At 43.2% G+C, this 27,932-nt stretch overlaps 1 protein-coding gene and 1 long non-coding RNA gene across 2 annotated transcripts in view; one reads left to right on the forward strand and one right to left on the reverse strand.

Moving 5' to 3' along the window:
• The window catches only part of LOC308395936 (NACHT, LRR and PYD domains-containing protein 3-like), a 352,248-nt gene that overhangs the window by 119,660 nt on the left and 204,656 nt on the right, over positions 1-27,932 (reverse strand). The window lies entirely within an intron of this gene.
• On the forward strand, positions 8,496-9,910 carry LOC308393532. Its single transcript, XR_013970999.1, has 3 exons — positions 8,496-8,644; positions 8,734-8,798; positions 9,493-9,910. It is a non-coding gene; the product is annotated as an uncharacterized lncRNA (long non-coding RNA).

Here is a 27,932-nt window from a genome sequence, read left to right on the forward strand (position 1 = left end):
CACAAATGATGTGTGCCAGTAAAAAAAAAGAAAGTTTGTCCACCAAAAGACAGATGAGAACAGCACAGGGACAAACCCGCAGGCCTGACAACAGGAGGTGTTTCACTCTGCTGGTTTTCTACTCAGCATTTACACTGCAATGTGCCTTTGTGACATTCATTAGTGCCCTCACTGGCACACAAAACAAAACGACTATACTACAGAACAACTACACAAGACAACACAACACACTAACTACACATGCCACACTAAACGTCACAAATCTCCTCCATCTAAAACCTCGCTCTCTCTCACTTGCTCGCTCAATCTGTCTCGTGGCCGTTATGGTCACTCCCAAAACTTTCCCTCTTCCTAAACAACCAAATCCCACGTGCTGACTTTTTTTTTTAAATTGGTCAACATGGTGCATTTTTCCACCGATAGGAAAGAGGTGGCTTTTTTCTTTCTTTACCGTTTTCGCGCTGTCCTTAGAAAACGCTTTAAAAAAAAAACATACACAGACAAAAAAACAAAACAAAAACATGACGACAGTATTTAGAAAAATGCATGGCTTATATATATTATCATAACTCTGATTTACTGGCCTGTAATTAAAATTAAAAAAATTTAAAGTCCAAACTTTCAATGTGGGCTGAAATAGAGACTCAGCATGGCTGCACCTTAAATCAGTCATGTGATCTGGAGGTGCACCGTGCCCGTGGACCCCAGAGGGTTCATAACACTCACCTTCCTTTCACCTTCCTTTCATTTCCATAGTGTAACATCCAACCACCTGTGCGAAATCTGAAATTCCCATGGTGTTGTTCAAAATGTGCTCTGGCACAATCATAAGCATCGCTTGCTACTGAAAACAAGAAAAAAGCCGGTCCTGCTATGAGCTGAACCATTTGTTAATGGTGGAGGTGGGAAAACTATGCAGTATTTTCAGTTTTAGCATTTATATTTACTGTTGACTGTAACTACGCTCAAAGTGTTAATGCTATCTTATAACAACACTGTCATATGCAAAACTGGGGTGGCACTTGGGGTGGCAAGGGATTATTATAGGGTTGCACTGGCCACCCCATGCCACCATTCTAGATCTGCCCCTGCTACTCGACCAGATGTACCAATTAAGTTTAACATCCAGGCATCCATGAAAACACAATTTATTAAATTTAACAGAGCTAGAAGTTAGCAGGAAGTTAGCACGCTGGTTTCGCTAGTTACCTAAACATGATATAGCATGTTCTGACTGAGAACATACAGCTCTTCTATCACTTCCAATGTAAATGAAGACAGAAAACTACACAACAGTGACATTTGTAGGGTTACTGAAGTTGGGCTATCTGGTATATAATTCTATGCTGCGTAATCACTAGCGACACAGCTATGTTAGCATAACATAAACTCAGTGAAGCTGGAGGATCAAAGCTAACTTTTTTTCACTTGATAAAAGTGATAAAAAAAGATAAAAGTAAAAAGATGTTTTTTGACAAATGCAATTGCATGGAAAGATGCTGTAAACGGACCAAACTTCAGTCAGGAGAACAACTGCGACAATCCATCCACAATACGAGCTTAGTCATTAATATCAGATAAGATAAACTTTATTAGTCCCACATGTGGGAAATTAGTTTTGTTACAGCAGAAAGTGGACAGTGCAAAGTTACATAGCAAAAATTATAAGGAGTTTAATGCGCCTTATAATCCGGTGTGTCTTATACATGAAAACAGACCTGTTCATTGACCGTGCGCTTTATGGTCCGAAAAATACAGTAAACTAACAAAACTATTGATTTGATTAGAACTCAAATCATGTCAGAGGCTTTTATTTTGAAGTTAGGATCATTTTTAATCGTCTTCTTAGTCTGTTCATTTAAACACACAGTTACGCCGCCTGACATTTTTGGCTTTTAGATGAAGACATCAAAGAATGTATTTTATTTGAATGAACTGAAAATAAATTCAAACTAAAACCTTTTAGATCTGTTTCTACAGCACTGACCTCTGACTTTCAGCTTCACTTGTTTCTTCATCAGGATGTTTCCCTTTCCGCTGTAGACGGTGCAGGTGTAGGTCCTGTTGTCTCCATCTGTGGGGTATTTCAGGGTCAGACTGAAGTCTCCAGTTCTCAGCAGGTCTTCATTCATCTTCGTTCGGTCTCTGTAAACCTGGTGCTGTTCTTTAAACTGGTCAGAGCCGTTCTCATACATGTGGACCTTCCTGTCATCAATGCTATTGTCCTTCCACTCCACTCTAGCATCTTTAGGCAGGTGAAGTTTGGTTTTGAAGGGCAGCTGGACAGACTCCGCCCCCTCCTCCACCTCCACCTGACACACTGAGAGGACAACAAACACAACATGAGCTGTACAAAGTGTGATTGGTGTTCAGAGCAGCATCATGTGACTCTTGTTCTGCACTAAATGAAGCGATGGAGTGGCGCCTCCTTCAGGCAGAGAAACAGCTCATGGAGAGAAATAATTATTAGAGCAAAAACAAGAGTGGAGCTGCAAATAAGGCCGAGAGGAACGCTGCAGAAAACTGTTCATGTGTGAATTCATCACTTCATAGATTTCTTTGAGCACTAAAATCAGAGCTGCTTCTATTTCTAATATGACAGCTGTACATTAGAGCTGCAACACTTTAAATGTGAGCCATAAAAACATGATACTCTACAAGTGCATTCAGCTCTGACACTGTCACATCATGAAGGAGACGTGGAAATCACTTTGTTACACAAATCAAAGTCAAATCAATTCTATTGATGGAATATTGTGTGATCAATAGACTGATCAGTTTCTAATCTGTCATCTATCAGCTGGAAATCCAGCATGTCAAACAGACAGGCAGCAGATTAGGACCAAACACAAACACATGGAGACTTTTTCTTCACAGCAGTTGCAGGTAAACTGCAGCAACAATGCGACTCAGACAGTTTCTCTGTAACTGCAGGGCTTCCTGCGCTGCTGTTAGTCAGACACGGATCAACAGGTTGTGGATAGAAAGCAGATTCCTTCAGCAGAGGATCCATATCACACGTGAAGCATGTCGTCGGGAAACAATCAGTGAAAATGGGACACTTTGAGCCTCAAACTCTGAACATGACCTGCTGCAGACCAGCTGATATATTTGAACACCAGGACCTAGAAACTTTCACAGGATCTGTACTGGACTACATCAAGTTCTGTACTGCAAATGTGACTGTGGACAAAAGCATTCAGGTTTTCCCAAACCAAAAACCCTGGATGACCAGCGAAGTCCGCTCACTCCTCAAAGCCCGCGATGCCGCCTTCAGGTCAGGTGACAGAGCTCTGTACAGAGCTGCTTGAGCTGACCTGAAAAGGGGGATTAAAAAAGCCAAGTCAGACCACAAAAGAAGCATCGAGTCCCAGCTGTCCAGCAACAACACACGAGAGGTGTGGCAGGGAATGCAAGACATCATCAACCACAGAGGCAGCACTGTGAGAACAGAAATCCTGAGTGTGCAGCTGGCAGAGGAAATAAACAGCTTCTTCGCCCGCTTTGAAACACCACAACAGCAGCACTCATCTGCCTCAGCCCTGCTCCCATCCTCATCCTCACCTGGTTCCTGCACCGCTCCACTCACTGTAACGGAGCACGATGTCAGACGTGTGCTCCAAGCAGTGAACCCCAGGAAGGCGGCCGGTCCAGACGGAGTACCTGGCAAGGTACTAAGAGCATGTGCACACCAACTCACCCTCATCTTCACCAGACTCTTCAACCTCTCACTGGATCAGGCAGCCATCCCATCCTGTCTACAATCAGCCACAATCATCCCAGTGATGACTAAGTCTCCCATCTCCAGCCTGATTGATTACCGCCCTGTGGCCCTCACACCGGTAATCATGAAATGCTTTGAGAGACTAGTCCTTCAGCACATTAAGGATTACCTCCCCCCAGAATTCGACCCCCACCAGTTTGCATACCGTGCAAACAGATCCACAGAAGACGCCATCGCCACAGCCCTCCACGCTGTGCTGAGTCACCTAGAGCAGCGGCAGAGCAGCGGCAGAGCTACGTCCGAATGCTCTTCGTGGACTACAGCTCAGCTTTTAATACAATCATCCCGGACATCCTCATCACCAAACTGGTCACTCTTGGCCTCCCTCCTCTCACATGTGCCTGGATAAAGGACTTTCTCACAAACCGGCCCCAGACTGTAAGACTTGGCCCTCATCTCTCCTCCACTCGCACACTGAGCACCGGCTCCCCACAGGGCTGTGTGCTGAACCCCCTCCTGTATTCTCTCTACACCCACGACTGCAGTTCGACCCACAACAACACTCTCATCATCAAGTTTGCTGATGACGCCACGGTAGTCGGACTCATCTCGAAGGGAGACGAGGCAGACTACAGAGAGGAAGTCCTGAAGCTGGCAGCATGGTGTTCAGAAAACAACCTGGCACTAAACACTAAGAAAACCAAAGAGCTCATTGTTGACTTCAGGAGACACAGCACTGACTTGCCCCCCCTTTACATCAACGGGGAGTGTGTGGAGAAGGTCCACACCTTCCGGTTCCTTGGTGTCCTTATCTCTGCTGACATCTCCTGGACAGACAACATCTCAGTGGTCGTCAAGAAGGCCCAACAGCGGCTGCACTTCCTGAGAGTCCTCAGGAAGTACAAGCTGAACTCCAAACTGCTGCTGACCTTCTACCGCTCGTCCATTGAGAGCCTGCTAACCTACTGCATCACGGTATGGTACGGCAGCTGCACCAAGGCGGATAGAGTGAGGCTTCAGAGTGTGGTCAAGACAGCACAGAAGATCATCGGCTGCCCTCTCCCCTCCCTGATGGACATTTATTCCTCCCACTGCCTCAGCAGAGCAGCAAACATTATCAAGCACAGCTCCCACCCTGGCTTCAACATGTTCAGCCTGCTTCCCTCAGGGAAGCGCTACAGGTGCATCAGCACAAAAACCCACAGACTCAAAAACAGTTTCTTCCCCAAAGCCATAACCACCCTGAACTCACACATGCACCGATAACACAGCCCCCCCACTTTTTTTCTTCTCACTTCCTCTATGGACCACCACTGTGCAATACCAATTCTATGTGCAATAACTCAACTGTATATACACAACACTATTTATTACATATGTCTGTGAAGGTTCTCAGTCATCCAGGTCATCGTAGTCAAAGGAGCTTGCAAAGAAAAGTGTCTGGACTTCTTTAAGTTGCTTGAAGACGTTTCACCTCTCATCCGAGAAGCTTCTTCAGTTCTAAGGTCAAATGGTGGAGAGTCCCAGATATAAACCTAGTGGGAGTATCCCCCCACAGAGGGACAAAAGGACCCCTGATGATCCTCTAATCGCCTGAGCCAAGGTGTGAAATTGGGTGTGGGTCCCAATCAGCCAGAGTTTCGGGTGTGTTCATTGTGAAACCTGGCCCCACCTTATCATGCGAATTCCTGAGGTCAGATGGCCCAGGATGTGAGTGGGCATTAAGGCGTCTGGGAAGGGATCTCAAAACTGGATTATAGATGGCAGAGAGTTGGTGTCGTAAACCCCCGCCTCTGTTCAAAGATGGTCGCTCACAGTGGACATAGATGGCTTCTTTCACTCCTCTTTCAAACCATCTGTCCTCTCTGTCCAAAATGTGAACATTGGCATCCTTGAAAGAGTGACCTTTGACCTTAAGATGCAGATGGACTGCTGAGTCTTGTCCTGTGGAGGTGGCTCTTCTGTGTTGTGCCATGCGCTTGTGAAGTGGCTGTTTGGTCTCTCCAATGTAGAGGTCTGAGCATTCCTCGCTGCACTGTACAGCATACACCACATTGTTAAGTCTGTGTTTTGGAGTTTTGTCTTTCGGGTGAACCAGTTTTTGTCTGAGTGTGTTGCTGGGATGTCATGCTTGGAGAAAACTCTCCTGAGTTTCTCTGATACACCGGCTACATAGGGGATGACAATGTTGTTGCGTCTGTCTTTCTTATCCTCCCTCGCTGGTGTCTGGTCTTCTTTTCTGTGCCTCTTTGCTGACTTTAAGAACGCCCATTTAGGATAGCCGCACGTTTTGAGTGCTTCCTTTACATGTGTGTGTTCCTTCTTTTTTCCTTCAGGCTTAGAGGGAACATGTTCTGCCCGGTGGTGTAGGGTCCTAATTACTCCAAGTTTGTGTTCCAGAGGGTGATGGGAGTCAAAGAGGAGGTACTGGTCCGTGTGTGTGGGCTTCCGGTAAACTTCGATGTTGAGTTTGCCGTTCTCTTCAATGTGCACAGCGCAGTCCAGGAAAGGCAAACAGTTGTCCTTTGTGTCTTCCCTGGTGAACTTGATGTTTTTATCCACAGCGTTAATGTGCGCAGTGAAGGATTCCACTTCTTGTGTCTTGATTTTGACCCAGGTGTCATCCACATATCTGTACCAGTGGCTGGGTACTCTTCCTTTGAAAGAGCCAAGAGCCTTCCTTTCCACTTCCTCCATGTAAAGGTTGGCTACAATAGGTGACACTGGGGAGCCCATGGCACAGCCATGTTTTTGTCTGTAGAAGCCTTCGTTGTATTTGAAATATGTAGTGGTGAGGCAGAGGTCTAACAGTGTGCAGATCTGATCGGGTGTGAAGTTGATCCTGTCTTCCAAGGAGCTGTCTTCTTGTAGTCGTTTTCTAACAGTCTCCACGGCCTCCGTGGTGGGTATGCAAGTGAAGAGAGAGACTACATCAAAGGACACCATGGTTTCATCTGGATCCAGGGGAAGTTTCTGGACCTTGTCAGTGAAGTCGAGGGAGTTTTTGATGTGGTGTGGGGTGTTCCCCATGAGAGGAGCAAGGATGGTAGCAAGGTGTTTTGCAATGTTATAAGTGGCTGAGTTTATGCTACTGACTATGGGTCTGAGTGGGACAGCTTCCTTGTTGATTTTAGGAAGTCCGTAAATGCAGGGTATGGCATCCCCTGGGTAACGGCGGTGATATGTGAGGCGGTCAATGATTTTGTCCTTTTCAAAGTCTTGAAGGCAAGCTATAACTTTCTTTTTGTAGCTGACATTTCAGGCTTTTAGATCAAAACAAATGAACAGAAAGTAGATTCAAACTAACAGCTTTTGGAGAATAAACTACTACATGACCTCTGACCTTTGACCTGTATCTACAGCACTGACCTCCGACTTTCAGCTCCACTTGTTTCTTCAGCAGGATGTTTCCCTCGCTACCGTAGACAGTGCAGGTGTAGGTCCTGTTGTCTCCATCTGTGGGGTATTTCAGGGTCAGAGTGAAGTCTCCAGTTTTCATCAGTTCTTCATTCATCTTTGTTCGGTCTTTATACACCGTGTCCTGTTCTTCAGGCTGGTCAGAGCCGTTCTCATACACGTGGACCTTCCTGTTTTTCATGTCCATCCACTCCACTTTAGCATCTTCAGGCAGGTGAAATGTGGTTTTGAAGGGCAGCTGGACAGACTCCACCCCTGAATCCACCTCCACCTGGGGGACTGAGAGGACAACAAAGCACAACATGAGCTTGGATGGAGACATTTGTGTTGACTCTAACAGGCTGAATGCTGCTGCTTCACTGGGAGCTCACTGTTAGATAGAAAGTGGTCAGTGTGAAGAGGAGACGCAGCAGAAAGATGAAGACTGACAGGAAGAAAGCAGTGAACAGACTGTTGGAGCTGCTGTTAGTGGGACAGGACTTTATTCAGTCTCTGAGGACCAGATTTGACTTGATGAAGCAGAGAAACACAGTCTGAGTGTTTCTGTCACACTCACTTCATCACACAGCTCAGTTTGACAACATGTGGAAGAATTTGATAGAAGCTTCCTTTAGTAAAAGCACCAAGAAAACACCATGAAAACACCTCACTACACACAAAACTGCAGTACTGGCAAATTGTACATAAAGTATGAAAAGTCAAAGTACTTATTGTGCAGAAAAATGTTCCCATCAGTGTCTGTGGATCAATATTACTGCTGCACATGTTTAAGGCTGAGCTCATTTCAAATCCTTTCTATTGTGTTGAATCTGCAGTAATGCATCATATTCTATAAAATCATATGTTTGTAGTGGCTGTCCTGTGAGGACCACGTCTCTCTAAACAAACAGCTGTTAATGAGCTCACAAACACAGGCCTACAGCTGGATTTGAAAAAGTCCATTCAATAGAAAATCAACAGTCACAGCTGGATTCAAAGGCTTGAGCTCTGTGTGACATGGTTACCTGTCAGTATCTACAGGGGGATTCAAATTATCATGATCATGGGCCATTTGGCCCAGCGTTTTGAGTGTTAAAATATTTTTTTGTTTATGGCTTATGTAACCCAGTGAGTTTACACGACTCAGTTATGCAATACAACAACATTGTTATTGTTAATTGGGATTTATCATTACTCTGTTAATCACTGAGTTGAGCTAAAGTAAATCAATAGTAAAAGATAAATAATATAAATATAAGAATAAAACCCAAAGAGTATATTTAACACCCCTACTGGTTAGGAAGGAACAAGCCCCGCCTTCCCCTGCTCTGTACCGTCACGTGCTCAGACACAGAGAGAGACGGAGGTGCACGAGACCATCGCTGATTTTCACCGCCAAGCTTGTTGCTGGAAAATAACTATTAACTTGATAAATTGAGCAAATATCCATACCGGAGATCTGCATGGACCTTGGAGAAACTGACCTAATTTGTTGTGAACATTTTGGACTTTGAAACCATCATGGTGAGTCAGAAGCTGTTAAGCTAACCTTGAAGCTTAAAAGCTAACAAGAAGTTAGCTGGGAATATAATGGCCCAATTTTAATGTTGTAGATCTGCGCGGGAGCGGATGAAGTGGACAAGATCCTCTCTGAGAGTTGAACATTAGACGTGTGCTGGTGAGTTAAACTGGGACTGGGCGAATCAGGCTAATTGAAAAGCTAACTAGCCTAATGCTCATAGCTGTAGCTGACCACGTTTTCACTGTGGGAGAACACACGGGGTTTCTCACGGAGTTCAGCCATTCTGAGCACTCAGCTTGTGTGCTGATGATGTTCTAGTATTACTTGTTGAATATTAAATGTACTAAAATTAGATGATGGAATAAGTTAATGTTGATCTTAAGGGTCATGAATCTACTTAATTTTGTTACATTTGATGCTCGAGCGGCACTGGATAGATGTCCGGATAGATACGTTGCCACATACTGTAAAACTACAGCCTGTGGGTTTTTGTATATTCTTTTCATAATTTTATTCTGTACATTGAGTGTAAATAATATATTGCTTCATTGCTATGCAGTGTAAAGCAATGCTCCTGTAATTCAGTTAAAAGGCAATACTGTAAAAAATAATCTACCATAGTTTATGGTTTATTTCTGGTTTCTGATAGAAATGTGCACCTTGATGATAGAATAAGCTGATTGTGATTTAAAGATTGCATTCATGATTAAGATGCACTGTATAGACTATAGTTAGAAATTAGAATTAATGTTTTGTGCTTGTTTTGTTATAGCACTTGCATTATTTACACATATGGCCATGTATATCATTAGAGTGTGAACTGAATTAGTAATAGTCCTGTTGTTTACAGGCTAGGTTTTTTTATGGGATCGTGAGACCTGGATCTCTTCCTGATGAGGAAGATGGCGAGCCTTTCCCTTTGAACCAAACCACAGCCATTCCGAGTTGGCCCAGAAGGGCAGGTTGCTCTTCTCTCACGAACAATTGCAACAGTGCGGTAGGACGAAATCGCACCAATCACAAACTTTTGACCTGTTGGATTTGACTTGACTGAACACTGACTATTAAGCTGGCAAGACTGACATATCTGAGCTCAGATAGGATTCTGATTGTTATTATTATTGCTGTCACTGTATTTTATTTTATGATTTCATTCCTGTTCATGAAATGCTGTTAAATTGTTGCTAAATAGTTCAATACAATTCAAAGCAACTTTACCCGTGGCTCCAGTCATTCTTCTTCACGCAACTCACTTTATCCTTCCTACGAATCTAGCTATTGGCCCATTCTCTCCATCTTACTTTAACTTCCCCTACCTTATCCCGTACTTGGCTACACTTATATTTAAGTTCTTTTAGTTATCTTAGTTCTTTCCTGTCATGCCTAGGTTGCTATAGTTTATTATTTCTTAGATTTCCCTTGTATTTTCTCCTCTATATCCCTCCCTCGCCCTTCACGTGTTTCATGTCTGTGTGTCTTATGTTGTCAAATTCATGTTATCATGTCTGCGTCTGGTTATGTTTCCTTTTTTTATTTTGAAGAGGTCTTGTGCTCTATGGTCAATGCGTTTAGTTTTACTCTTCCAAGCTATAACAGAACAACCTGACCAGACAGCTCATAATCCCTCCACTGAGCTCCATGAGGACATGATGTACAAGGTTAGGGATCCCCATTAAGGAGTACCAGGAGGAAATTGCTCTTCCTATACGGAGGATGATTTCAGAACTCCAGTGGTTATTTGGCTCGCTACATCCTCTAATTCAGGATTTCCTTGTCCAACCAGAGCACATCCAACCAGAGCAGCAGCTTCAGTTCACTCCGCTCGAGGTCAGGTTGGCCTCCCTCTTCCCAGAGTAAGCGACGCTTACGCGGCTGTTGCTCTGTTTCAGCTGAGCAATCAGTAGTGGTGAGCAATAATGATTGTTTTTCTCATGTTCCTCCCAATCTCGCGAAAATAATGAACAATAAATCTACCCTTTGTTCAGCCACTTCCATCCTCAGCTGAAAGTTCTGGTAAGCTCATTCAGCCAGCAGAGGACATCTTGCTAACAAAGCCTGGACAGACCATTTGCACTGCACACCCCCAGCCACTGCATCCCAAGCTGCGTGCACTGTGCTGCTACAGTTGGCTCCGCCTCAAACCAGAGGTCTTCGCACCTGTTGCATCTGTTCTTGGTGGGGGTTCAGGAGAACCACGCCAGCACTTTCTCATCTCTGCTGGGGGTTCTGGAGAGCCCTTCCAGCCTCGTGCTACATCCGCTGGGGGTTCTTGTGAGCCCGTCCAGCCTCATGTCACGTCAGTTGGTGTCTCAGATGAGCCCGTCCAGCACCACCTCTATCAGGTGATGGCTCTGGTGAGTTGATTCAGCCACCTCCTGCTCCACCAACAGTAGCTTCAATGCCGTCACCTGCTTTACCACAGTCTACTCCATCACCTGCGGCTGCCACGCCACCTTCTGGTCCTGCCTCACCTGGGCCTGTCAATCCACGTCTACGCCCAGTGGCCTTCTCGTCCAAGCCCATGTCAAGCGCACCGTCGCCGTCCTCTTTCTAGGCCATTGGCTGGACATCTTCGGCCTCATGAACTATATTACCAGTTTCCACGTGGCCAGCCCCCTGAAGTGTGCTGTTTTGGACTGTTGCGCTGTCGACCCCCAGGTTGGCCCCCTGAACTTTTGAACTGTGGACTTCTATGCCATCGACCTCCGGGTTGATCATCTGAACGGGGCTTTTGGATTTTGCTTCTATGGAGTCAGGGCCAGCCACCTGAACTGTTTTGCCATGAACTCCTGTCCACTCACTTGAATCATGTTCCCGGGCTCTTATGCTCTTGTCTTGTGACTGAGTGCTCCAGATTGTTTATTTCATTGGTTAGTTTCAGCTGCTGTTTGCTGCTATAGTTATAATCTAGCTGATGTGGGAGAACTATAAGTGTCACTTTGATGCAGCCATGAATCTGACTGATTTTTTTTTTCCATTTTCAAAGGTTGATGCATCAGTTAATGTACTTAAAAAACTGTCAGGGGCTGGGTCTTTGACCCAGCGGTTTGTGTTAGTTATTTATTTTTGTTATGTTTATATTGTTTTATTCTTGTGCTATTCTTTAAATTAAGGGTTTAGTTGAATTATTTTGTATTTTGGGATCATTTATGAGATAGATTAGGTCCTTTCATGTCCCCCGATTTAAGTCTGTTCTGGTTTTCTGTGTCATGTATTTCTTGTCTTTGTGGTTTCATGTTGTCAAGCCTGTGTCATGTCCACATCTCTTTGCATTTCATCCTTTGTTTTGTAGAGGTCTTGTGTTCTATGATCATTGTTTTAGTTTCACTCTCCCTGTGTTGTTATGACGTCCATTTGTGTCCCCGTGTGTTTCCACTTCCCCTAATAACCTCATGTGTGTATGTAGTCTGTGTGTTGTCACTTAGTCTTTGTCAGGATGTCTGTTCCTCTCACCGAGTTTTGGTACCTCTCATCATAGCCTCATAGTTATCATAGCAATCTTATTTGTTTCACAGTCTCATCACTGATTTGTCAGTTATTTAATTTTGCCTAGTTTATGTTTAGACATGTCGCCTTGTATTTTTTTTTCTCCTGTTTCAGTCCAAGACTTGGCTTGCTTTTTCTTGTTCAAATCCTGTTCTTCTATGTCTACATTTGGGTCCTCCACTCAGGCTCCACACGGTCTTCCCAGCAGAAATAAAGAGAAAGGTTGGTTAAAGCAAAAAGAGGCAGAAAACCAGAACAAAAGATTATACAAGAGAAATAAATTAGAGAACATCAGACTGAATAAGTGGAATAAAGTGAAACAGTAAGCAGTGTTGGGAAGGTTACTTTTAAAATTAACATGTCGGGTTCCGTGTCGTTCTTGTAGCCGAAAACTAGCTTTGCTCTGTTGTCTGGGTCAACTTTGCTAGCGAGAGACAGAGAGAGGCGTTGAAAGGCTGCTCCAATGAAACTCTTTAAGAGGAAAACACGAACAAAGTGTACAGTCGAGTCTTAATAGCTTACTTACAACTGGGCTCATCAGGCACTCTTTTTGGCTGCAGTGGTTATTATTATATTTACATGCTTCCATCTCTCGTTTCTGCTCGGTGACAGCTCGTACCTTTCCACTCCCCTTTTTCTCCCTCCTCGCGCTGACAGACACATAACGGGTATGGCAGTGCATTCTCCCTGCAGCACGGACTACACTGCCCATGATGCTACATTCTTCAGGGCTATGCCTGCAACACTCTGCCTATTGGCTTCATATTTTATACTTTATGAGCTTGAGACCCAGGCATTAGAGCCTCTTAATGCGCGTTTTCTTTGGGTTTCCACCAGCGTGGAAACTGTCATGGACCCGGTTCCAGGGACTCGGGGTCCATGAGCAGTGTGGATTATTATTATTATTATTATTATTATTATTATTATTATTTGAGGGTTATGTCTTCTGCACTGCTGCTGTCCTGTGTTCCTTGCTTGTGTACTGGCAGGTGTGTGTGAAGGTGCAGTCGTGACAGGCACTTTCAGGCCTGGTGGGTGTGGCCCTGTCAGCTGACCGGTCACACCCAGGAATCTCCACATAAACCTGGCGCCGATCAAGCCTTGTCAGAGGAGCTACAAAACACTATGGCTGAGAGCTCCTCGACGCTGGATTGTTGAGTGACTTCCCATCAGTCTCAGTTAAATGTGTAAGGTTAGTGCCAGTTTGCCGTTATGTTAATACTCACGGCTGCCTTTGTATGCGTGTTTCCCCAGGGGGTTTGTGGAAACCAGGGAACAGCACACAGGGAACGGAGCCAGAGCACAAGAGTGGGGAGACGACACGTAACGGGATTTATTGTTGTTTGGATTTACACCACTGTAATTAAACGCACTGCCTTCTTCATCACAATCACTCATGGTAAATGGCCTGTATTTATATAGCGCTTTACTAGTCCCTAAGGACCCCAAAGCGCCTTACATATCCAGTCATCCACACATTCACACACTGGTGATGGCAAGCTACATTGTAGCCACAGCCACCCTGGGGCGCACTGACAGAGGCGAGGCTGCCGGACACTGGCGCCACCGGGCCCTCTGACCACCACCAGTAGGCAACAGGTGAAGTGTCTTGCCCAAGGACACAACGACCGAGACTGTCCGAGCCGGGGCTCGAACCAGCAACCTTCCGATTACAAGGCGAACTCCCAACTCTTGAGCCACGATCGCCCCGATACTCAACTCACTTCAACAACATGCTGACTCAGTCATTTCTGCACGTTTCCTTGTGTTACAGCCCTGACTTCAGTTCAGCTGAGGAGGACAGGAGGGAGGATAGGAGAAGTGTAGTAAACTTCCAATTTTTGGTCCCCAGAAAGATGTTAATACCTGTCCCCACATACTCGCGCACACACACAAACCTTTGACTATCAGCAGCACAGTTTTGTGTCTCCAAATTCTGTTCATGCGGTTATCCCTGTTGCTGACTTCACAGCTGTATTCTCCACTGTCCCAGTCTATGGGTTGTTTCAGGGTCAGAGTGAGGTCTCCAGTTTTCAGCATGTCTTCATTCATCTTAGTTCGTTCTCTGTAATACTCATCCTGTTCTTCAGGCTGGTCAGAGCCATTCTCATACACGTGGACCATCATTTCACCACATTGCCACTCTACTACAACATCTCTAGGCAGGTTTGCTGTAGTTTTAAAGGGCAGTTTGATCAACTCCGCTCCCTCCTGCACCTCCACCTGACAGACTGAGATGACAACAAACACAACATGAGCTGTACAGACAGCAGCAGGTTTTCAGGGTTGTAGAGGAAGCTGAAAGAAAGATCAGAGCAGAAGGTAACATGGGACTGAAATCTTTCAATTAAGTGATCAATGATTAAATCAATTTGATCATTTCAGGTTAAGGTGGCCACAGAAACTGGATCAGTACAGTGTTACATCAATTCTATTTAACTTAATTCACAAAATCACATCAATATTTGCCTCAAGGTGCATAATACTGCAAGGTAAAGACCCAACAATAATACAAAGAAAGCAGAGAAACCCCCCCCCCCCAAAAATCAAGATCTATATTATCTATATTTCACATTTATTCAGTCTTTGAATCGGCACACAGGAAGCGCTAAAGTCACATGACCCCCCTAATTGGATGATTAAAGTGAAATTTAGCCTCATTTTACTGTTTAAATCTTTGTCTCTAACAGAACTGTGAGCATCGTTTTCTGCCGTCACCATGTGACCTCTCTCAGGTGGTCACTCACATTTAACTCTGTGATTGTCTTCTTTTCAATAATGGTAAAATGGACTGATTCTTATATAGCGCTTTTCTACTTTCCCGAAGGTACTCAAAGCGCTGTATATAACATGCCACATTCACCCAATCACACCCAGTCTCACAAGCCCTTTCTCTATACATAGTGCTTTCTAACTACAATCACCCACATTCATACTCGGATGGATGCATCGGAGAGCAAGTTGGGGTTAGTATCTTGCCCAAGGACACTTGACATGCAGACTGGAGGAGCCACGGATCGAACCACCAACCTTCCGATCAGAAGGTGACCAGCTCTACCTGAGCTACAGCCACCCCTTATCCTCAGTAATACTGACAGCAAGGAGAAGGGACATTAATTTAAGTATTGAGTCTTTACTCGGAGAAGTGACAATTGTTTCTGTATGTATGACCTAATACGACTTATTTGTCTAATGTACAGCATAATACAAATCAACAAGAAAATCTTGTAGATCCAAATGCAGAACAGTTAACTTAATGCAGTAAGTCAAAGGAATACAGAAAGTTTGAATGTTTGCAAAGTAGGGAAACACAAATATAACGTGTATACAGAGAGCGAATACTGTGAATCCCTGACCTTTGACTTTGAGATTAACTGCTTTCTTGAACATGATGTTTCCCTCCCTGCTGTAGACGGCGCAGGTGTAGATTTTTGTGTCTCTGTCTGTGGGGTATTTCAGGGTCAGACTAAAGTCTCCAGTTTTCAGCAGGTCTTCATTCATCTCTGTTCGGCCTCTGTAATCCTGATCCTGTTTATCTGGTTTATTAGAGCCATTCTCATACACATGAACCTTCCTGTATGTGTCCATCCACTCCACTTTAGCACCTTCAGGTAACGTAAGTGTGGTTTTACAGGGCAGCTGGACAGACTCCTCCCCTGAATCCACCACCACCTGGGGGACTGAGGGGACAATAAAACATGTATAAGTGGTACAGACATGAACAGCAGGACTGATGATAACAGGGCCTCCACTTCCCCTTTTGTTTCATCACTCAGATTTGTGATTTCCATGTGTGTTTATGAGGAATATCAGGAAACTTTCACAGTTCTGGTTAAAAGCAATCATGTAGTTATTGTGACTGAGATGTGAGTGCTAACAAAATAGATATATTTGAACTGTATATTTCAGCTGTATGCTAAATGCTAAACAAACATTGTGAAAAACTCATGAAAGTCTCATGGATGATGTGGACCCTAACAGTTCATCTTCTCTGAACTTTTACATTAACCTCTGACCTCTGACCTGTAACTACAGCACTGACCTCTGACAGTGAGCAGGACCTGTTTCTTCATCAGGATGTTTTCCTCCCTGCTGTAGACGGTGCAGGTGTAAGTGTTTGTGACTGTGGGGTATTTCAGGGTCAGACTGAAGTCTCCAGTTTTCAGCAGGTCTTCATTCATCTCTGTTCGGCCTCTGTAAAACGGATCCTGTTTATCTGGTTTATTAGAGCCATCCTGATACACATGGACCTTCCTGTAAGCATCTCGCCACTCCACTTTAGCACGTTTAGGTAAATTAAGTGTGGTTTTACAGGGCAACTGGACAGACTCCACCCCTGAATCCACCACCTCCGGGGGGACTGAGAAGAAAATGAAGCATGTATAAGTGGAACAGCAGGACTGATGGTAACAGGGCCTCCACTTCCCCATTTCTTGTTTCATCACTCAGATTTGTGATATGTACATGTAGGTTTATGAGGGGTATCGGGTAATTTTAATAGAGCACTGACCTCTGACAGTAAGCACCACTTGTTTCTCAAGTAGAATCTCTTCCTCCCTGCTGTAGACGGTGCAGGTATAGCTGTCTGTGTCCCTGTCTGTGGGGTATTTCAGGGTCAGACTGAGGTCTCCAGGTTCCAGTAAGTTTCTCTTCATCTTTGTTCGGTTCTTGTATTTATCGTCCTGTTCTTCAGGCTGGTCAGAGCCGTTCTCATACACGTGGACCTTCACGGCATCGTTGTCCTTCCACTCCACTTTAGAATCTTCAGGCAGGCGAATTGTGGTTTTGCAGGGCAGCTGGACAGACTCCACCCCTGATCTCACCTCCACCTGGTAAACTGAGAGAATAACAAAGGACAACATGATTAGGGCTGGGTATCGTCACTGATTTTCAGAATTGATTCAATCGACGATTCGATTCATTTTGAATCAGAAATTTTGCCGTAGGCAGTCAGAAATATTGTAATTCTGATCACGTATCAGTACATGTACCATTTTTTTATATCTATAGAAAGCTGACACTTGCTAGACTCAAAGGTGTAAGCATAACAGCAGATGCGTTTGTGTCAAAGTAACTGAGGACAAAACAGAAAAACATGGCCTGGGAGTTTATTGCACATGACCTTAAAAATATTCTGTAGTAGATCAGAAGTGAAAGAAAGGATCTGTCCCTCTATGGACTGTGCAGGTGTAGGTGTGTGTTACTGTGTGGTATTTCATGGTCACACTGAAGTCTCCAAGCTTCAGCAGGTTTTCACTCATCTCTGTTCGGCCCTTAAAGTCCTTGTGCTGTTCTTCAGGCTGGTCAGAGCCGTTCTGATACACGTGGATCTTCCTGTTATATTTGTCCTTCCACTCCACTTTAGCATTGTTAGGCAGGCAAACTCAGGCTTTACAGGGCAGCTAAACAGACTCCACCCCTGAATCCACCTCCACTTTGTAATCTGAGAGGACAACAAAGCACAACATGATGACCTGAGCAGCAGTAGTGATGGTCACATGACCTCCCTGTCCCCTCCTTGTCTTCTAGTCTCAGTCAGATTGTGTCTCAGTTTGTTCCTGATGTGTTCCTGACTCGTTCTTTGGTAACTCGTCTGCAGCGTCCTGTAAAGTGCTGCAGACGTGTTGGATGAAGAGCAGAAGCACAGACAGACTGAGCCTCCACAGTCGGCCATGCCTCACACACATCAGCACAGAAACCATGAAGATCTCATGTGTCTGAACATCTGAAGCTCTCCACCACATGACTGAGCACAACTCAAGGAGGAACATTTACTGAAGCTGCTGCAACATTTACTGTCAGCACATGTTTCCATGTCAGCTGCTGTTTACCACCACAGAAGAAGAACAGCTTGTCCACATGCAGCCTCTGTGTCAGATCAATGCAGTGAAGCACACACACTGTTTAGTAGGGGTGGGTTTTTATAATCAGTTTATCGATTAAAATCGATTCTGGCTTGGATAACGTGAAATCAATTCATTAAAATCCTGAATCGATTTTTTAATATTAATTTATTTTGCCCGAAATGCCAGAATCTCAGGTGAAACCTCAAAATTTCAACAACCACCAAACATTTAAAACAGTACATGAGAGCAGGGACACGGATTCTGCACAAAGACGTAAACACACAGCGCGACCCGCGGATCCGAATCAGTGAGATGTCGCCTTTCTCACCCGACGGCACGGACACGGTCGGGGCTGAAAGCCGACAGCTCGCTGATTCTGATGTTTCGGCGGGTCCGAGCTTTGTGTTCACGCCCTTTTTGCGCTGAGTCTGAAGCTGTTGGCTTGATCTCTCTCCAAACAATATTGACCGAACCAGCAGCAAAAGAAGATCGAAACTACGCTTCACATAAACATCGTCATGAATTTCCTCTGACTTTTACTGTTTTGCTTCCACCACAATAAAAACCACACTTCATGCACAGCTCTCTCTCTCTCTCTTTCTCCTTCTCTGTACTTCAAGAACAGTTTCCCGTCTAAAAATCTGTTTTCTGCATTATTCGCTTGCTTGTTACGCACAAGTCTACCTTTGTTTACAGGCTGTCGGCCGCTGTTTTTTTTTCCGTTTTATATACTTCCGAAAAGTAAACCTAATTTCTGCTGTTCAATACTGAACAAATTTAAACTTTCTAAAATTATGCAAAATGTAAAACGCTTAGCCGTGTCTCTAATAAAACTGCTGTAACTTCAGAGGTGATGTTCATATGTTGATTAATGGTTTTCTTTCGTTTTTGATGTACTGCAGAATATTTTTATAAAATCCAGGCCAGGAAAATCTCCTTCATGTTTTTCTGTGTTTTATCTTCAGCTACTTTGACACAAAGGCCTCTGCTGTGACGCTCACACCTTTGATAAAGTCTTGCGAGTGTCAGCTTCCTTTTTATAGATACAAAAATATGTAAATGTACTGATCTGAATTATAATATTTCTGACTGTCTAAGGCAAAATTTCCCAGATTCAAATCGAATTGAATCAAATCGTGGATTGAATCGATTCGGGACCTTGTGAATCGGAATTGAATCGATTCTAGAAATCAGTGACGATACCCAGCCCTACTGTTTAGTAAAGTCATGTTGTGGAGCTGTTTCACTGATCAATGACTGAGTCTGAAGGAGGTTTTCTGACTTCTGGAACAAACCTGGAAGTTTCTCTTCAGCTCTCTGTATCAGCTGTTTGTAACTCTCAACTCTTTCAACTTCTGGAACTTTTACTACAAAAACAGTTCAACATACCCAGAATATCTTTCTGTTACCTGGATACCATTACTTCAACATGGCAATAGAGATAGAAGGTAACATGAATCATTTAAGTAAAGTAAACCCAGGGCTTCCCCTCCACGTTCACATGAAAGGGGCGGGGTTTATACATCTTCTAAGTCCTCAAATTGTTACATAGACATAACAGTGACAATGCAATGCAGAGCTTACACATCATTCATTGGTTTTAGTGAAGTACAGCTTACAAACTTTGCCCCAGCAAAGAATCTATATCACACTGAAAGCTGTAGAAAAAAAAAACAATAAATAAATAAAAAATAAATCACTTTTTGTTTCCAGCTGATTTTACAATGAAGGAACATCACCTGCTCCTGACAGTTTAAGTCTTCACTCAGCTGCAGACTCACTGCTGTTTATGTGTAAAGAGTAAAGATTAAATATGAAAACTGATTTCAAACCTGGTCATCCGTTGAGGAGCCATGAAATGACACCTGCTAACCATCGGCATTATGGGTAGTGTAGTAGGAGACACTCACCTGACATGAAATAGTGCCGGAAATTAAATAAAAGACCTCCAGAAACCACAAGAAGAACCAGGATAATTGGGAGAGCTATGGCCCAGGATGGAAATGGCTCTGTGTAGAAAACAATAATAGACCATAATATTAAAACATAATAATAGTATGACAACATCTACAGCACCTCTGACCTTTATCTACATCTCTGACCTTTGACCTGCAGCACTACTTTCTGTCTCAGGATGTCTTTGTCCCTGTAGATGGTGCAGATGTATCCTCCACTGTCTCTCTTTGTGGGTTTTTTCAGGGTCAGACTGAGGTCTCCAGTTCTCAGCAGGTCTTCATTCACTGTTGTTCGGTCTCTGTAAAGGCCGTCCTGGTCATTAAGTTGGTCGCCTTCGTTTGCATACATATGGACCATCATGAGTTCTGGGTCAGAGCGAGTCCACTCCACTGTGCTGTCCTCAGGCAGGTAAGGTTTTGTTTTGCAGGACAGGATGACGGACTCTAAGCCTTCATTCACCTTCATCTCCACCTGCTGGTCTGAGAGGACAATAAATCACAATATGAAATAGTCATCTGGGATATGAGCATTAGTGTTGCTAATCTATGTCTCTGTGGTAATACATCATCATTTGGCCTCTTTTTTCCCATTGAAAGCTAAACTGGATCTTTAACGTTAACAATTTAATCATCGTTTGATCATTTCCAGCATTAAAAAAGCCTTGATGCCATGGAAACATTGTTTAATGCACACAAAACCTTTATATTAGACACTTATAAAAGTTTTTATAATTTAAATGTAATGTATTTTAAACTATGTTTTCTTTTTTTGCTGTTTGTTTATTTTTTGACTGATCAGAAATCTCATTTTGAATTTGATGACAGCAGGATATCGCAAAAAAACGTTGGAATAAGGGAACAAAAGCCTGTAAAAGAAAGTTGTACTGAAAAGAAAAAGTCCACAGAGCAAGGCAGATGTACATACAAAGCACTAAATTGATCTAGCCCATCTAGTGGTCTATATGTAAGTACAGTGGAACCTCGACTAAATTCGTTCCAGAGCGTCTTTCGTAAGTTAAAATTTTCGTTAGTCGAAGCACCTTTTTCCATCGCCTTTTGAGTGAGGAGATGCTGGCTGAAGACAAAGTTCTTGGTGGAGGAGGACCTCGCTCATATTTGTCAATAATTTCTCTCTTTGTTTCCATCGAGAGCACCTTACGCTTCTTCTTTTCACTCGAATCACTTGCAGAAAGTTTTTTCGGCCCCATTATGAATGAACGGTAGGCTAATTGCATATGAGAAGCACACGAAATAGCGCACTGCAACAACGATACGTCTTTCATATGGAACAGCAAAACGCAAGTACAAAAGCCAAGGGGTTATCACATGATTCTTACTTCGTAAGCCAGGGTTCCACTGGATGAGAATTTTATATCTAATTATAAAATCAACTGTAAAGCAGATAAATAAAAAGCGCTTCACTGTTGCTTGCTACAATGCATTAGGAGCCTGGCTGCAGCATTTTGTATCACTTAGACATATAAATAAAGCTTTTTTTCTAAGCTTGTAAACTAGACATTACAGTAATCCACCACAATGACACAAATGCATGAATACATTTATGCATTTACGTTGTTACGTCCCTCTGCAGCTTTTAATCGTCTCAGTGTTTTCAGCTGGTGCTAATTGGCCACACCTAGTCAGGTGTGGATAAAAGCATACCTGAGGCAAGCTTTCCGGCAGTGCACTAGTCTTTGCCTTGGTGGCACCAGCCATTTTAGCCAACCTGGTTTTCCATTTTAGGATGAAACCTCTTCTCACCCACACTCTGTTGTTCGTCTCCTTTTATGTTGCGGCTTTTGAGCCGGGTCGTAACAACGTACAGGAGACTATTAGAATTTAGAAATGTTCTTTTAAAGGAACGTCAAAGAGATTTTACATATAAGTCAAGAATCAAATACAGAAAGATTACAAACACTGGACAGAAATCCTTTGACTGATTCTTAAAAGCATTTATGGAGAAGCTGTAGTCATAGTCTGAGTCTTGTGTGAATATAAAAAAAAAGTTTATTAGTAGAGAGCAGTTATCAGGGACACAGAGTGGACTGTGGAGGATAGTCTATCCAGCTGTCGAGGCTTAAAAGACAGACACAGTTGGGTGTCATCAGCATAGAATTGATATCATTTAATGACATCAGCTAAATAAAGGATATCAAATTAAAATAATGGACCCAGAATTGAGCCTTGCACTACCCCACAGATTAGAGCAGCAGTGTCAGAGGAGGGTTTGCTTACCCTGAGACAAAAAGTCTTTCTAGACGAGTAGGAGGAACCTTCCTCCTACTGTGCTGAACCAGAGATACCAGCCAGCATCTTAAGCATTAAATAAAATATTATAGTCAACGGAATCAAAGGGACTTCCACCCACCAAGGAAGCTAACATTGCTGATGACAGCAGGACATCCTCAAGCAGACCCAGTGTAACCGTAACCTGCTCTTTGGAAGCATCCCACATTCCAGACAAGTTTTAACAAAAGATGGTTAAATACAGTGTACCGAAGAACTCAGCACTTGTTAGCTTGTCTTTACTAAATGAATTCTTGAGTTTCACTGGGAGCCAGTATTTACTAGAAAAGGCTTCAGCAAGTGGTGAAAAACCTCAACATTTCTGAAGAGTGTTACACAGTTTTGACAACTAAATACGGTCATCAGAAAATATAAAATATTATGTATTTATGTATCCTCGGGGGGGTGGCTGTGGCTCAGGTGGTAGAGCAGATCAGCTACTGATCGGAAGGTTGGTGGTTTGATCCTTGGCTTCCCCAGTCTGCATGCCAAACATCCTTGGGCAAGATACTAACCCCAAGTTGCCCTCCGATGCATTCATCGGAATATGAATGTGTGTGAATGTAGTTTAGTTTGCACTTGAGTTTAGAAGTGCTTGTATGAGTGGGTGAATGAGGCATGTTGTATAGAGCGCTTTGAGTACTCCGGGAGAGTAGAAAAGCGTTATATAAGAATCAGTCCACTCTGCTATTGTGGCTAGGGATGGGTGTCGATTTCTATAATCGTTTAGATTCTGATTCATAAGGTCTCGATCAGTTCAATTTTGACTTAGACAGTGAGAAATCTTATAATTCTGATCATTTATCAGTACATTTCCATATTTTTATATCTATATATAAAAACAAAGCTGACACTTGTGAGACTTCAGAGGTGTGCGCATCACAGCGGATGCCTTTGTGTCAAAGTGAAAATAAAACACAGAAAATCCTTTTTCTAGCCTAGCTTTTTATATTACCTTATAATATTTTGCAGTAGAACAAAAATGAAAGAAAACCATGAATCAACATATTAAGTGACTGACAGAGAGCCATCCAGGAAGTGTGATTCTATTGTGGTGGAAGTAAAACGGCAAAAGTAAGAGGGAATTAAAGACGATGTTTATCAAATGTGAAGCTTAGTTTTGATCTACTTTTGCTGCTGGTTCAGTAAATTTTGGTCAGAGAGTGACAAAACCTGCAGCTTCAGAATCAGTGAGATCTCGCCTTTTAGTCCTGATGGCATGTCTGTGTATGTGCCGTCGAGTGAAATGGTCTGTGCTTTGTGTTTAGGTGTTTGTGTGGAATCAATGTACCTGCTGTCATTTGGTGTTTTAGCTGTCTGGTGGTTGTTAAAATAGTTTTGTGAGCTGAGATTCAGGTGTTCCTGGCAAAATACATTTATATTTAAAAATCAATTCAGGATTTAATGAATCAATATCGCTTTATTCAAGCTAAAATCGTACCTTAGTTGTGGCTTCCATGGAGCTTAGATCTAAAATGTTGGTCTTCGTTTATAACAGAATTGCCAAAACACTCTTTGTTAGGCCTGCGCTCACAGGCCTCACTGATTCAGAGACTTATCCCCATGAACGAAGCAAGACAACCAGAGATTGATGGGTTTTAACTTGCAAGGGAAGCCGGTCGGATCAGTTGTCTGGGATCTCACCTGATCCCACACAACGCCAAAGAACCAGCGTCCCCTTACAGCCTTTATTCAGTCAACACACAACCCCATTGTAAAACCCATATGGTGTGTCATAAAGGTTAAAGGGACTGTGTGTGTGTGTGTGCATGCTCATCCGAGCATCCGAGTCATCTCACCCCTCCTGTATACGGTTTAACCCCTTTAACGATCTCTCATATACCGGTGCAGGTGAGACAATCTTATATGGAATGTGCCTGCAGTTAAACACTAATAGCTAAACCTCCTCCACCATCGTACATGTATGGTAGTAACAGAAAAATATCTAAACATGCAGTTTAAGAAAACTGCATGTCATTGTTGTGTTTAAGACAAATTTAAACACAACAATGGCAACTTTTAACCAAATCAATCTAACCTGTTTAACGTCTGATCTGTCCACAGTACTGACTCCTGAGCTGTATAAAGAGCAGGTGTTGGCATTTCTTGCTGACCTTTGACCTGTAGCTGTATAACTGTCAGTGTCAGCTCTTCTCTTCCAAAACTGATGGAGCAGGTGTAGCTGCCGCTGTCGGTCAGTTGTGGTTTTCTCAGAGTGAGGCTGAAGTCTAAAGTGTGCAGAGCATCACGCCTCATCGATGTGCGCCTGCTGTAACGCTGGTTTTGCCCTCTAAGGTCATCTCTTCCTTCTCGCTGTAGGTGGACAGAGTTGGGATGAAGATCATTGCGCGTCCACATCATTGTGGGGTCCTCGGGTGTAATACCTGAGTACTGACAGGGCAGCAGGACAGATCTTTCCCCCTCATTCACCTCCACCACCACAGCCAGGGCATGCTGGGAAACTGAAGACACATAAACAGACATAGAAATTAACTGCATGCTGTGGGTTTGTCTCAGATACCTCAGGTGAGAAATTAATTTAAGAAACCCAAGACATGTGTTTGAATATTGAAACGTTGACTCTTGACAACACAATAGTAAGCTGGTTTGACACAGATGTTGTAGATACATTTATTGTACATACAAGTGTTTCCTTCACCACTTAATGTGCCTGTGAATATGTTGGAGCGCCATCTTGTGACAAGTTTAATAACTGCTGTTCCAGTAAAGCAACATTACAAAAATTATTCTGATGCAGGTCCTTAATGTGACAGCAGTGGAACAGCTGTCAGTTCAGCCTTTATCTTCATCTTTTATACTGTGATGTTTTCCTGTTCCTGTTACACACAACACTGTACCTTCTTGTACATCACAGTCAATATGAATAAACTGCAGGCTGCTCAGCCACTCCTTCCGCCTGAGGATAACCACCGTAGTAGAATCGGTTTAAACAAGTCTACACCATGTATACACACACACACACAGTGAGTAGTTGGCACTGCTGCAGGGGTATGTCAGAAATGTTCATCCTTGGCTCTCAGTACCTACAGACTTGTACGGTGACTGCGATGAACGCCTGTTTGTAAGACGAGGACTGAACCACTGTACAAACAAAGGGATTTAGTGTAAAACTATTTTATGATGTTGTTCAGCGTCTCAATGATGGAAAAGCACAACCTTTGACTACAGTCTTTCATATTTTTACAAACAAAGCTTCTTTCCTTACTATTCGAGTTACTTGTTTGTAATACAGCGCCATAAGTTTTACACACAATCGGCATTTAAACAGTATTTAAAGTGTGTATCTTACTGTTGATGAGGAGCAGCAACACCAGCAGCATCTTCATCCCCCTGTAAACAAAAATCCAACTGGCAGAATTAACTGACATGGATGGATCAGAATCAGTGAGACATTTATCTCCAAATGTTGACACATAAATAAAAGTTTGCTTTTGGTTCCTTCAAGACTCTGTTCCAGAAAACAGGTTCAACAGCATCTGAGTCCAAGTTTTACCTTGAAGTCGGTTATAAAAAAAATGTGCACAGCAATGAGGAAATAAAAATAAAAAGCAGCCTCTCTGAACACAATAACATGCAAATATGAATGTGTGTAGCACTGCATCATTATATGGATATATCTATCTATCTCTCTCTCTCTCTCTCTCTCTCTCTATATATATATATATATATATATATATATATATATATATATATATATATATATATATATATATATATATATATATATATATATATATATATATATATTAGGGGTGCAACGATACACAAAATTCACGGTTCGGTTCGGTTCGATACTTTGGTGTCACGGTTCGATATTTTTTCGATACAAAAAATGTTCATGCCTTTTTAATTTGTCATTTATTAAAATTATAAATATATATTTTAACTCAAAAGTACCGTTTTTAAATTTAACCCTAACCCTTGTGCGTGTTTTTTATTTTGACAGCGAATGCGCACCACTTATGTGCACCCCTGGTTATATAGCTCATCATATCGCAGCCACAGAAATTCTTTTGTCCATGAAACCATAAAGCTGCACTTTCTTTTTGCCTTATAGTCTGATTTGTCATAACTTCTCCGTTTTGCGGTAAGCTTTTCTTTGGCTGTCACTTCTTCACCCTGACCTGTCTTATTTGGCTCAGCAGAACTGAAATATATATCCTGCTGCTTTTACACACACACTCACATAAGCTCAGCGATTCTCTGCGCGATCAACCTCTCACATGTTTAAGCTGCGGGAGATTTCACTTGTCATGTTTGCATAGTAAGCTAACGATTGATAAGACGATGTCAGAGGAATTGGTGCGCAAATTATCATCACTCACCAATCAGTGCTGTCGCTCTCTATACGCAGTTCGCGTGATTGCAAAGTGAAAGCAAAAAAACAAGCGCAAATTCAAACACGATGTCAATATGTCACATATTGACAGTGGCTCACCGATGACAATGACATAATTACCCAGCTACATTTCTGAAAGAATGCAAAAGCATTGACATATATTTTTCCTTCCTACAATAGCCCGACGGGCAGGGCAGAGATAGATTTTGGTAGCCCGACTGAAAAAATCGCTAGCCCCAGGACGTCGGGCTAGCAATATTGCGAGCCCTGTATCTGATTGAGGAATCGCTCATCTTTGTCCTTGCACTAGGATAATGTCGGCGTAAATGTGCAGTCATATTCGTTGTGTTCCCACTAGTGCTTTCAGGTTAATCTCGTTGAAATGACCTTAACGCCACAACACGGCAAATCTCCGTTAACGAGCTACCGCCGATCACCCCGTGCATGGGGCTAGACGGCCAACACGTTAACGAGCTAACTGAGCTAACACACTAGCTCCCACCCATGTAATTGAGCATTGCATGGCACATCCAACATACTGTTTTACTTTAGTCCATGACTCGCTTACCTTCAGGGTCATACAGTGGGGCAAAAAAGTATTTAGTCAGCCACCGATTGTGCAAGTTCCCCCACTTAAAATGATGACAGAGGTCAGTAATTTGCACCAGAGGTACACTTCAACTGTGAGAGACAGAATGTGAAAAAAAAATCCATGAATCCACATGGTAGGATTTGTAAAGAATTTATTCGTAAATCAGGGTGGAAAATAAGTATTTGGTCACCTCAAACAAGGAAAATCTCTGGCTCTCACAGACCTGTAACGTCTTCTGTAAGAAGCTTTTCTGTCCCCCACTCGTTACCTGTATGAATGGCACCTGTTTGAACTCATCATCTGTATAAAAGACACCTGTCCACAGCCTCAAACAGTCAGACTCCAAACTCCGCCATGGCCAAGACCAAAGAGCTTTCGAAGGACACCAGGAAAAGTATTGTAGACCTGCACCAGACTGGGAAGAGTGAATCTACAATAGGCAAGCAGCTTGGTGTGAAAAAATCAACTGTGGGAGCAATCATCAGAAAATGGAAGACATACAAGACCACTGATAATCTCCCACGATCTGGGGCTCCACGCAAGATCTCATCCCGTGGGGTCAAAATGATCATGAGAACGGTGAGCAAAGATCCCAGAACCACACGGGGGGACCTGGTGAATGACCTGCAGAGAGCTGGGACCAAAGTAACAAAGGTCACCATCAGTAACACACTACAATGGCAGGGAATCAAATCCCGCAGTGCCAGACGTGTTCCGCTGCTGAAGCCAGTGCATGTCCAGGCCCGTCTGAAGTTTGCCAGAGAG

Source organism: Rhamphochromis sp. 'chilingali', assembly GCF_963969265.1.
Source record: "Rhamphochromis sp. 'chilingali' genome assembly, chromosome: 1".
Lineage (NCBI taxonomy): Eukaryota > Metazoa > Chordata > Actinopteri > Cichliformes > Cichlidae > Rhamphochromis > Rhamphochromis sp. 'chilingali'.